This window comes from Panthera pardus, unplaced genomic scaffold (genome assembly GCF_024362965.1).
Source record: "Panthera pardus isolate Hobbes unplaced genomic scaffold, ASM2436296v1 HiC_scaffold_20, whole genome shotgun sequence".
Taxonomy (NCBI): domain Eukaryota; kingdom Metazoa; phylum Chordata; class Mammalia; order Carnivora; family Felidae; genus Panthera; species Panthera pardus.
In genome coordinates, this window is record NW_026526766.1 from 71552345 (window position 1) to 71562907 (window position 10563).

The 10563-nt window shown below is 40.5% G+C and overlaps 1 long non-coding RNA gene across 1 annotated transcript in view; it reads right to left on the reverse strand.

The window, feature by feature from the left end:
• Positions 1 to 10563, reverse strand: part of LOC128778629 (uncharacterized) — a 54760-nt gene that overhangs the window by 14110 nt on the left and 30087 nt on the right. The window lies entirely within an intron of this gene.

Sequence of the window (10563 nt, forward strand, 5' to 3'; positions counted from 1 at the left end):
GCACCTGGCAGCTCAGTCAGTTGAGTATCTGACTCTTGATTTCGGCTCAGGTCATGATTCCAGGATCGTGGGATTGAGTCCCACATTAGGCTAGAGCGTGGAGCCTACTTGGGACTCAATCTCTCTCTCTCTCTCTCTCTCTCTCTCTCTCTCTCTCTCTCTCTCTCTCCTTCCCTCCCTCTACCCCTCTCTCCTGCTTGTGTTTGCTCTCTAAAATTAAAAACAAACAGTCTATGGTCTTTGATCTTTCTGGAAGGCTTGGGAGAAGAAACATCTCTTGGCTGGGTCCCATAGCAGAGGCTAAGGGCTCTGGCTAGACACTTCTGGGCATGTTTGTTTTGGCTGAGGCTGAAATGCAATGCTGGTGTTTGCTACTGCCTTCACTACACTTGTCAGGCTTCGTGAAAAGCCTCTTGACAGGAAAGGAACAAGGAATGAGGCGTTGGCAGAGTCAGCAGGGCATAAAGCTCAATTTTAATAACCTATGGGTTCTTTTATTTATGTGCTTTTCTTTCCCTGGTTTTGACATTCTGACTTTTAATTACCATTATCATAGTGGGTATGAATTTTAGTCCAACTTAGTTCAGGTAAGATTCCAAGGTTCTTCACTATAATTACTGCCTAGCAAATGCCTTCAGCTTCCTTGCTTTTCTCTTCCTTTATCAGTCACCTTGGCATAATACTAACCCTGAGTAAAAATGATTGCCTTTTTCACATCTGCTCATGAGCAGCTAAACATTACTGGAGAAAACCACACAACCACTGGTTTTGCTCAACCCCACCCAACAATCCCAGTCATTCTCCAGTAAATTTGCTTTCTCACACAGTGTGATAACAATTTTATATTTTCACTTCTGTTCTCAAGTCTTATCCTTTAAGAGATAATCTTACCTTAGGTTTCATTAAGAAAATAGAAACCATTAGATCAGAGACCTTGACTTTTCATGGTCAAAGTTACAAATTTCTCTGCATGTGTACACATCTTCCCTTTTCTTCCTCTGATGATGAGGGAAGCCATCTCCTCCTACTGAAGGTTCATGAACTTGGATTGCATCCCTTCTAACTTCTTAGGCTACTTAGGTTATTTCTTTTCTCCTGCATAATCAACCTCTTTTGTATCAACTAGAGTACTTTCGACAACAAATAAAAAGGCAAAAACCCCTTGTAGACTAAAGGCTCTCAAATTTATATCCCCTGCTTCCACTCAGGAGCCATCCATATCTGAGTGGGTATTATGCTAATTAGTAAATTCTTATGTCCTTAAACTTCCCATGTAAAACCTTACCATGGAGAATATTTCTGAAGTGACTGTTTACCTAAGTTTACACATTATTTCGACAAAAAGTAAATAGATATATGTTTGTACATCGGAAATGTTTTTCCTCCCTTTAAAAACAGAGCCAATGCCAGTGTTTAAATTATATTTTTGGTGCAAAATCCTTGTAACCACCATCCTGTTATGAAGCATGCCAGGGAGTGGGTGCTGGAACTGTGTTTAGCTTTCCCCTTTTGTCTATGCAACCAATCAGGTTTCGTTTCCCTTATTAGATGGTTGGTTTTAAAAAGTGCTTCATTCAAGAATTCTGAGGGAAGGCTAAGAAAAACAGAAACCATTGTAAATTATGGGGTTTATCCATCAGACATTTATAACTGACTGTGCAGGAATGGGTAGCATCCTCTAGTGGACAATTTGGAACTGGCATAAGTCTCTGTTGGGTGCTTTGGAACCAGTTAGAGGTACAGGGCCAGGTTGAGTTCTCTCCAGAATTTCTTCTCAATGAGATTTTATCTGTGGTTTCCTGGTGGTCAGCAAATACACAACTGGCTTCTGTCTTCCTGATGACATAGCAGGTCCAGGATATAAGCCCAGTAAGAGTGGGGTGTGTGTGTTGTGTAATTTGTGTCCTTGCCTCCAATAAGAATAACAGAGGAGGGGAGAATTGTAAAATGAGTTTCTCCACATTAGTGACTGAGTGGGCTAAATAGCTAAAAGGCAAATGGATGTTTAAAAAGCAAGAATTAATAGAGTCAGATACTACCACTCTCCCATTCTTCAAGTGGGTGGCTGGTAGAAGAGATAAGGAAGAAACAGATATTAATTTTTAAAAAGATAGGCATATGTAAAGAAAACAAGAGAGAGGGTATATTCATATGAGTCTGACAAAATTTAAAAATGGGTTTGGCAATGAAATTGGTGGTGTTCTGACTCCATAAATCACCTCACTCACATGACCAGACCTCTGGGCTAACAGATATGACCAAAATGAAGTTCAAAAGCAATGCTGGTTTTGAGTTAGCCTTTTTTTTTTTTTTTGCCTTCCTAGTTTTAGAACATTCTTAAAAATCTTTTAAAAAGATCTTATAGTACCAATTCCTTGCCTTAGAAGTATAGAGAACTTTAAAACACTATAATATCCCAAGTTGTATATAGATTGGTTGTTTTTCAACCATTTATTGATTTGGGGGTATGTAGGTGTAACTTTTGTTCACTTAATTCAAGTCAACTTTTGGGCCAAGCAATTCAATGTAAGTGTGAAAAAAAGTATGCTCAATTTGAATGGGAAGACCTTTTAAAAGTCTTATACCAGAAATTATAACAAGGTTTTCTCTCACTTCAGGTGACTTTTGGCCAGATTGGCCAGTAGTCATCTAGCATAGTGGTACAAATGTCATCTATCTGGGAGTGTGAATTACAACACCCCACTGCTCTAGTTGGACAGTGTAGATCCACTAGGCTAAAATCCATGGTTAGAGCAGTTTCTTATCTTTACTGTTTCACCATTGGAGACACAGAAAAAGCCAATCGACTCTAAATTATTTTCCCCAGATTATTCACCTGGTAGATGAAACAATTTGTGCATCAGTTGAAATGTATTTATTGAATGCTAATTACATAAAGACACTAAAAGAATACAAAGAATTAGAAGGCATGGCCTTAGTGGCTTCTTTTGAAAGTTAATTTTTATTTTGAGGAGGGGAGGGGCAGAGAGAGAGGGAGAGAGAAAGAATCCCAGGCAGGCTCTGCACTGACTGATCTCATGAACCATGAGATCATGACCTGAGCCAAAGTCAGACGCTTAAGTGACTGAGTCACCCAGGTGTCCCCTTAGTGTTTTTTAATAGAATTTTTTTAATTCTTAAAATTTTTTTTTAATGTTGATTTTTGAGAGAGAGAGAAAGACAGTGAGCTTGTGAGGGGCAGAGAGGGTGACACAGAATCTGAAGCAGGGTTCAGGCCTTGAGCTGTCAGCACAGAGTCAGATGTGGGGCTAGAACTCATGAACCAGGAGATCATGACCTGAGCCAAAGTTGGGTGCTTAACCAACTGAGTCACCCAGGCACCCCTTTAATAGACTTAAAAAAAAATTTTTTTTAACATTTATTTATTATTGAGAGACAGAGAGACACAGAGCATGTGCAGGGGAGGGGCCGAGAGATGGAGAGACACAGAATCTGAAGCAGGCTCCAGGCTCTGAGCTGTCAGCACAGAGCCCGACACGGGGCTCAAACTCACAAACGGTGAGATCATGACCCGAGCTGAAGTCGGACGCTTAACCGACAGAGCCACCCAGGCGCCCCAATAGACGTTTTCAAAGAGCAATTTTAGGTTCACAGCAAGACTGAGAAGAAGGTACAGAGATTTCCCATATGGCCCCACATATGCATAGCCTCCCTTATTATTAACGTCTTCTACCAGAGTGGTACATTGGTTACAATTAAGTAGCCTACATTGACACATCATAATCGCCCCAAATGCATAGTTTATACTAGTGTTCATTCTTGGTGTTGTACATTCTATTTGTTTGGACAAATGTATAATGACATGTACTTGTCATTACAGTGTCATACAGAACATTTTCACTGCCCTAAAAATTTTCTGTGTTCTGCCTTTTCATCCCTCCCTCTTGCCTGGCAACCACTGATCTTTTTACTGTCTCCATATATAGTTTTGCCTTTTCCAGAATGTCATATAGCTGGAATCATACAATATGTAGCCTTTTAAGATTGGCTTTTTTCACTTAGTGATAGGCATCTAAGCTTCCTCTATGACTTTTCATGGCTTGACAGCTCATTTCTTTGTAATACTAAATAATGTTCCATTGTCTGGAGGTACTTCAGTTTGTCCATTTCACCTGTGGAAGGACAGCTTGGTACTTCCAGGTTTGGGCAAGTATGAATAAGGCTTCTATAAACATCTATGTGCAGGTTTTTGTGTGAACATAAATTTCCACTTCCTTTGGGTAAATACCAAGGAGTGCAATTGCTGGATTATATGGTAAGAGTATACTTAGTGCAGTGTTTTTTTTTTTTTTTTAATGTTTATTTATTTTTGAAAGAGAGAGAGAGAGAGAGAGAGAGAGAGAGAAAGAGCGCAAGTGGGGGAAGGGCAGAGAGAGAGGGAGACACAGAATCTGAAGCAGGTTCCAGGCTCTGAGCTGTCAGCACAGAGCCCAAAGTGGGGCTTGAATCCATGAGCAGTGAGATCATGACCTGAGCCCAAGTTGGACACTTAGCTGACTGAGCCACCCAGGCGCCTGGTTTGTTGTTTTTTTTTTTTTTTAAAGTAATCTCTGTGCCCAATGTGGGGTTCAAACTCATGAGCGTGAGGTCCAGGGTGGCATGCCCTACCAACTGAGCCAGCCAGTGTCCCAGAGTATGTTTAGCTTTATAAGAAAACATCAAACTGTCTTCCAAAGCATCTGTACCATTTTACATTTCCACCAGCATTCAATGAGAGCTCCTGTTGCTCCACATCCTTGCTAGCGTTTGGTGTTGGCAGTGTTTCAGATTCTGGCCATTCTAATTGGTATGTAGTGATATCTCATTGTTGTTTTGTTTTGTATTTCCTTGATGACATATGATGCAGAGCATCTTTTCATATACTAATTTTACATTGATATACTCTCTTTGGTGAGATGTCAAGATCTTTGGCCCACCTTTTAATCAGGTTATCTGTTCTCTCATTGTTGAGTGTTTTATTTTTTTAAGATTTTTATTTTTAATCAATCTCTACACCCAATGTGGGGCTCAAATTCACAACCCCGAGATCAAGAGTTGCATGCTCCTCTGACTGAGCCAGCCAGGCACCCCTCTCTTTGTTTAGTTTTAAGAGTTCTTTGTATATTTTGGATAATAGTCCTTCATCAGATGTGTCTTTTGCAAATATTTTCTCTCAGTTTGTGACTCATCCATTCTCTTGAGCTTGCCTTTCACAGAGCATAAGTTTTTAATTTTAATGAAGTGTAGCTTATCAATTATCTCTTTCATGGATCGAATCTTTGGTGTTGTATTTTTTAAGTCACCACCATAGTCCAGTTGACTGAGCTTTTTAAACCATAATTTCATTTTTAAATATATGTGAATTAAGGCATTTCTTCCTCCACTTTGAAGGGAGTGATTTAAATTTTGAGACTTTCTGCTATGTGTGTAAATTAATTATGCTTGTACTTATAAAATTTCAAATGTTACTTTTATTTTTTTTTAAGTTAATTTATTTATTTTGAGAGACAGAGTGAGAGTGAGAGCACAAGTGGGGTAGGGGCAGAGAGAGGGAAAGAGAATTCCAAGTAGGCTCCATGCTGTAAGTGCAGAGCCCAATGTGGGGCTCAAACCCATGAACTGTGAGATCATTACCTGAGCTGAGATCAAGAGTTGGAGGCTTAACCAACTGAGCCACCAAGGCGTCCCTCAAATGTTACTTTTAATAGAGACTTACCTTTTGGAACAAGTTTGTGTGCTTATTCCAAATGTAACAAGTTAACATCAAGTGAAATAAAGTTTATGGAAGTCTCAAGACCATGCTGATGCTCTAAAACCAATTGTGTTCCATATGACTTTCCACTACGGTTTATCAAAGCCTAGAAATAATGTAGAGTTCAATCTCAATTACCAGAATCCTAAATACAGTTGTCATCAAGTTGCTAATCACAAACTTGGTTAGCCTATGAACCTACTAACTCATTGAAGTCATTTGGCAAAGGGTTATCTGTGAAGAAATCACTATTTACCATGCTTATTATTTCTCCTTTCATATACCTTAGGAAGAAATTCAAGGTACAGATAATTGGTCTGTAGAAACTGCATCTCAAAATTCCATCTGTGATCATCTAATATTGAACTTTGGACTATAATAAGTGGAACCAAAGGCCAGAGTGTAAGTAATAAGGATATTTTGGCTTAAGATGTTATTACTCAGATAGGTTATAGTGGTCAACCAAACCTACCCAGATGATTTTTCTGATTTATTGAACATGTTTTTACCTAAGCAGTTGAGTCACAGGTAATAACAGCCTCAAACCCCAAAAATTTGATGACTTTTCAGTTTCCTTCATATTTACTAAACACCAATCTTGGCGTTTTATATATTTCTAGGAACTTTTGCATCTCATCCAAATTTTCCAATTTACTACCCATATAGGAGTTTTCCTGATATTTTATTCCAGATTCTGATTCATGGAGTTTCCTATGGTGAGAGAGAAGAAGTGAGACATAGGTGGGTCAACACTTTTAGAGCACCTTGTTCACCTCTCTGAGTAGGGTAATTCTTACCAGGATGTAGCCCCCTGACCCTGGTCTGGCCTGGCTTTTTGTGACCCTCCTTGGCTGCCCTCTGGTTTGCCTTCCCTTCCCTCGGAGTTCTAACCCTGGATTAGGGATACTCCTTCATGGTGCCAGCCATAGTGACTAAAAGGGGGCTAAAGAGAGCTCTAAGGGTTACAGAGCAAAAGAAGTAGTAAATGCATCGCATGCTTTAACAGATACAGCATTTCTTTTGGGGGTGATGAAAAGTTCTGGAACTAGATCATGGAAATGGCTGTCGGCCACTGTTAAGGTACTTAATGCCATTGAATTGTACATTTTATTTATTTATTTATTTTAAAATGTTTATTTATTTTTGAAATAAAGAGAGAGCAGGTAAGCAAGCAGGGGAGGCACAGAGAGAGAGAGAGAGAGATGGAGACAGAGGATCCAAAGCAGGCTCTGTGCTGTCAGTGCAGAGCCTGACGCCGGGCTTGAACCCACGAATGTGAGATCATGACATGAGCCAAAGTCGGATGCTTAACCAACTGAGCCACCCAGGTGCCCTATTTTAATTTTATTTTTTAATTTAATTAATTCATTTTAAGTAATCTCTACATTCAACGTGGTGTTCAAACTCATGGCCCTGAGATCAAGAGTCGCACGCTCTTCTGACTGAGCCAGCCAGGTGCCCCTGAACTGTACATTTTAAAAATGGTCCAGATGGTAAATTTTATGTGTATTTTACCTCAATAAAAAGAATTAATCTCAGATGTGGGGCAAGACACTCCTCTGAGTTTCTGAGTTCCTTGTTTCCTTTTCCCCTTAGCCTCAGGGGTAGCTGTTACCCTTTGCATTTACTCTTTCTTTCTTTCTTTCTTTATGTTTATTTTTGAGAGACAGAGACAGAGTGTGAGTGGGGGAGGAGCAGAAACAGAGGGAGACAGAATCTGAAGCAGACTCCAGGCCTACTGAACTGTCAGCACAGAGCCTGACGTGGGGCTTGAACTCATGAAACATGAGATCATGACCTGAGCTGAAGTCGGTTGCTTAACCGGCTGAGCCACCCAGGCACCCCGTATTTACTATTTCTTTTTAATAAAATTTACCATCTTAGCCATTTTGTGCAGCCATCACCATGATCTAGTTCCAGAACTTTTCATCATCCATTAAGCATGCATTTATTATATATTACTGTAATTCCTTTGGCTCTGAGGAGAGAGTGTGGTTATCACCGAAGCAGGCTGCCTGCTGCTGTGGCGAAGAAACTGCTGAAAGCTAACAGCTGCCGCCCGTGTGGTGACTAAGACCCTGACTGGAGATTTATCCATTTCCTAGGACTGCTGTAACAAATCACCATGAGCTGGCTGGCTTAAAACTACAGACCCTTACTCTCTCACAGTTCTTGAGGTTATAATTCTGAAATCAAGCTGTTGGCAGAGTTGGTTCCTCCTGGGGCCTCTGAGAGCAAACCTTTCCATGCCTCTCTCCTAGTTTCTGGCAGCTGCTGACAATCCTTGGCATTCCCTGGGTTGGGGTAGCGTAACTCCAATCTCCGCCTCTGTCTTCACATGGTCATTTTCCCTGTGTGTCTGGCTGCTTTCTTATTAAGGGGACAAGAGTTGTTGGATTAGAACCCACTTGTATCCAGCATGACTTCATTTTCTTTTTTTCATTTTTTAAAAAAAGTTTATTTAAAGAGAGACAGGGAAAGCACGTGAGGTGGAGGGACAGAGAGAGAAAGAGAGAGAGAGAGAATCCCAAGCAGGCTCTGTGTTATCAGCACAGAGTCAGCCTCTGGACTCCATCCCATGGCCATGAGATCATGACCTGAGCCAAAGTCAAGTCAGATGCTTAACTGACTTAACTGCCACCCAGGTGCCTCCAACATGACTCTATTTTAACTAATTACATCTGCAAAGCCTCTGTTTCCAACAAAAAGTTCACATTCACAGGTACAAGAGGTTAGGACTTGAACATGTCTTTTGGGGGGAGACATGAATCAACCCATAGTAGGAGCCATCACCAACATGGTGGCAAAGAAAGTGGTGCTGAACAGGGAATTTTGCATATTGATCTGTTTGAGAAAAAAAATGCAATGCTCTTTTCCTTTTCCAGCCTTGCAGTGTGCCCCAGCACCCTCTGTAGGTAGAGTTTAACAGTCAGGTGGCCATGGGGGAAATGCAGTCTGCAGAGTCCTGTTCCCCAGGGCAAGGAATTGTGAGATTGCAACTCAGAGGCACTAAATTAATATCCACCACAGTTCTGTCTGCTCTGAAGTGAGCTTTTCCTCTGCTAGTTTGATCTTGAGTACAAAGCTCCAAATCAGCTGTGGGACTATGACACGACAAGGGGAGAGTTCAAATAGAAGAAAACCATCTCTAAATCCTGCAGGATATAGGGGGTTGGAGGGGACTGCAGCAGGGGAGGGATGATATTTTACACAGACAGACCAGTGTGAGCAAAAGCAGAGTGTATGAGGCCCTAGATTGTCACAGAATCTTGAGAGCCTGCTAAAGTATTTGAACTCTAATCTGAGGGCAAAGTCGAGTGAGAGTAACACTATCACATTTGTAATGTAGAAAATTTCCTTTAATTCAAGGTAGAACAGCAAGTTCTTCCAGTTGGGAAGGAGAGCCTGAACAGGTGGCAATGAGCTTCTATAAGAAGAGCTTGCATGGAGGAAGTGGACTGGGAAATCTGCATATCTGAGAGCCTCATGGGATGTGAGGTTCAATGAGAATCATCAAATGTTTCAAATATGGACGTGCCATGCTCTGATGTGGACATGGATGGAATTTCAAACACAGTATGTCCCAAATGGATGCATCATCTTACACCATAAACCCACTTTCCTTCTGTGTTCCTTATTTTAGAGATGGCACCTGGCTGTCCAATCCAGAAATGTGGGCATTATCATGACTTATTCCTCTCCTTACCTTCTCCAGAACCAATGATCCTAAACTGCCCATTTTGTTTCACGAAAGTGCCTCAACTTTTCACTATGCTTTCTCTATTCTCAGTGTACTACCTTGAAATGGGCCTGTAGCATCTCTTACTTGGACTCTTAAAACTGTCTCATAATGGTCGTCCTGACATCTCCCAACTTATTTTCTCAGCAGAGTAATTTTTCTGAAGTGCAAATTTGAAGGTGTCATTTTACTACTTAAAATTCCACTCTGGTTCTCCATTGCTCTTAGGATAAAAAGTAACTTCTTCGACATGGAATAAAATGTCCCCTCACAATCTGGCTGCTTCTGGTTTCATCCCTTTCACTCTTCATTCCCATCCCAGTCCTATGGACTATATTTTATTTCTTGAAAAGCTTCATGTTCTCTTCTTGCCTGCCTCTTTCCCCTTCTTGGTACTTCCTTCACAACTCCCTTATCCCAAAACTCCCTAACTCCCATTCCTCAAGTCATCCTCCATTTGTCCTTCAAAGTCAGTTTAGATGTCCTGGAATTGACCCTAACAATTGACCCTGGCTCTAATAATTTCAGCTTAGGTGACTCTCCTATGTGTTTCATTAATTCTCTCTCTCTCTTCTCTCTATGTATGTATGCTATATATCATACATATATGTGTATCTTTGTTTCATTTTCTTAAAGGAAATTATTATATCTTAAAGTTTACTTATTTTCTTGTTTATTGTCTGTCATCCTCCACCAGAATATATGTTCCCTGAGATCAAGAACTTTTGTCTACCTTACTCACCACTATGTCCCCAGAGCCTCCAACAGTGCCTAGCTCCTATTGGAGACTCAATAAATATGTACTAAGCGAATGATAGAAACACATTTTTTGAGGCAAAGTTCTTCATATTGTTGTATAGTCCCATGAAATATTTGGGATACAATTACACTAAGAAATTATTTGTTGTGTCAGAGATTCAAATTTAAGTGAGCCGCCTGTATTGTTTTTCTACACCCAGAACACATTTGGCAATATCTGGAGACATTTTTGACTGTCACGCTCAGATAGGTGGTACTACTAGCGTGTAGAGGTCAGGGCTGCTAACCATTTTACAATGCATAGGCCAGCCCT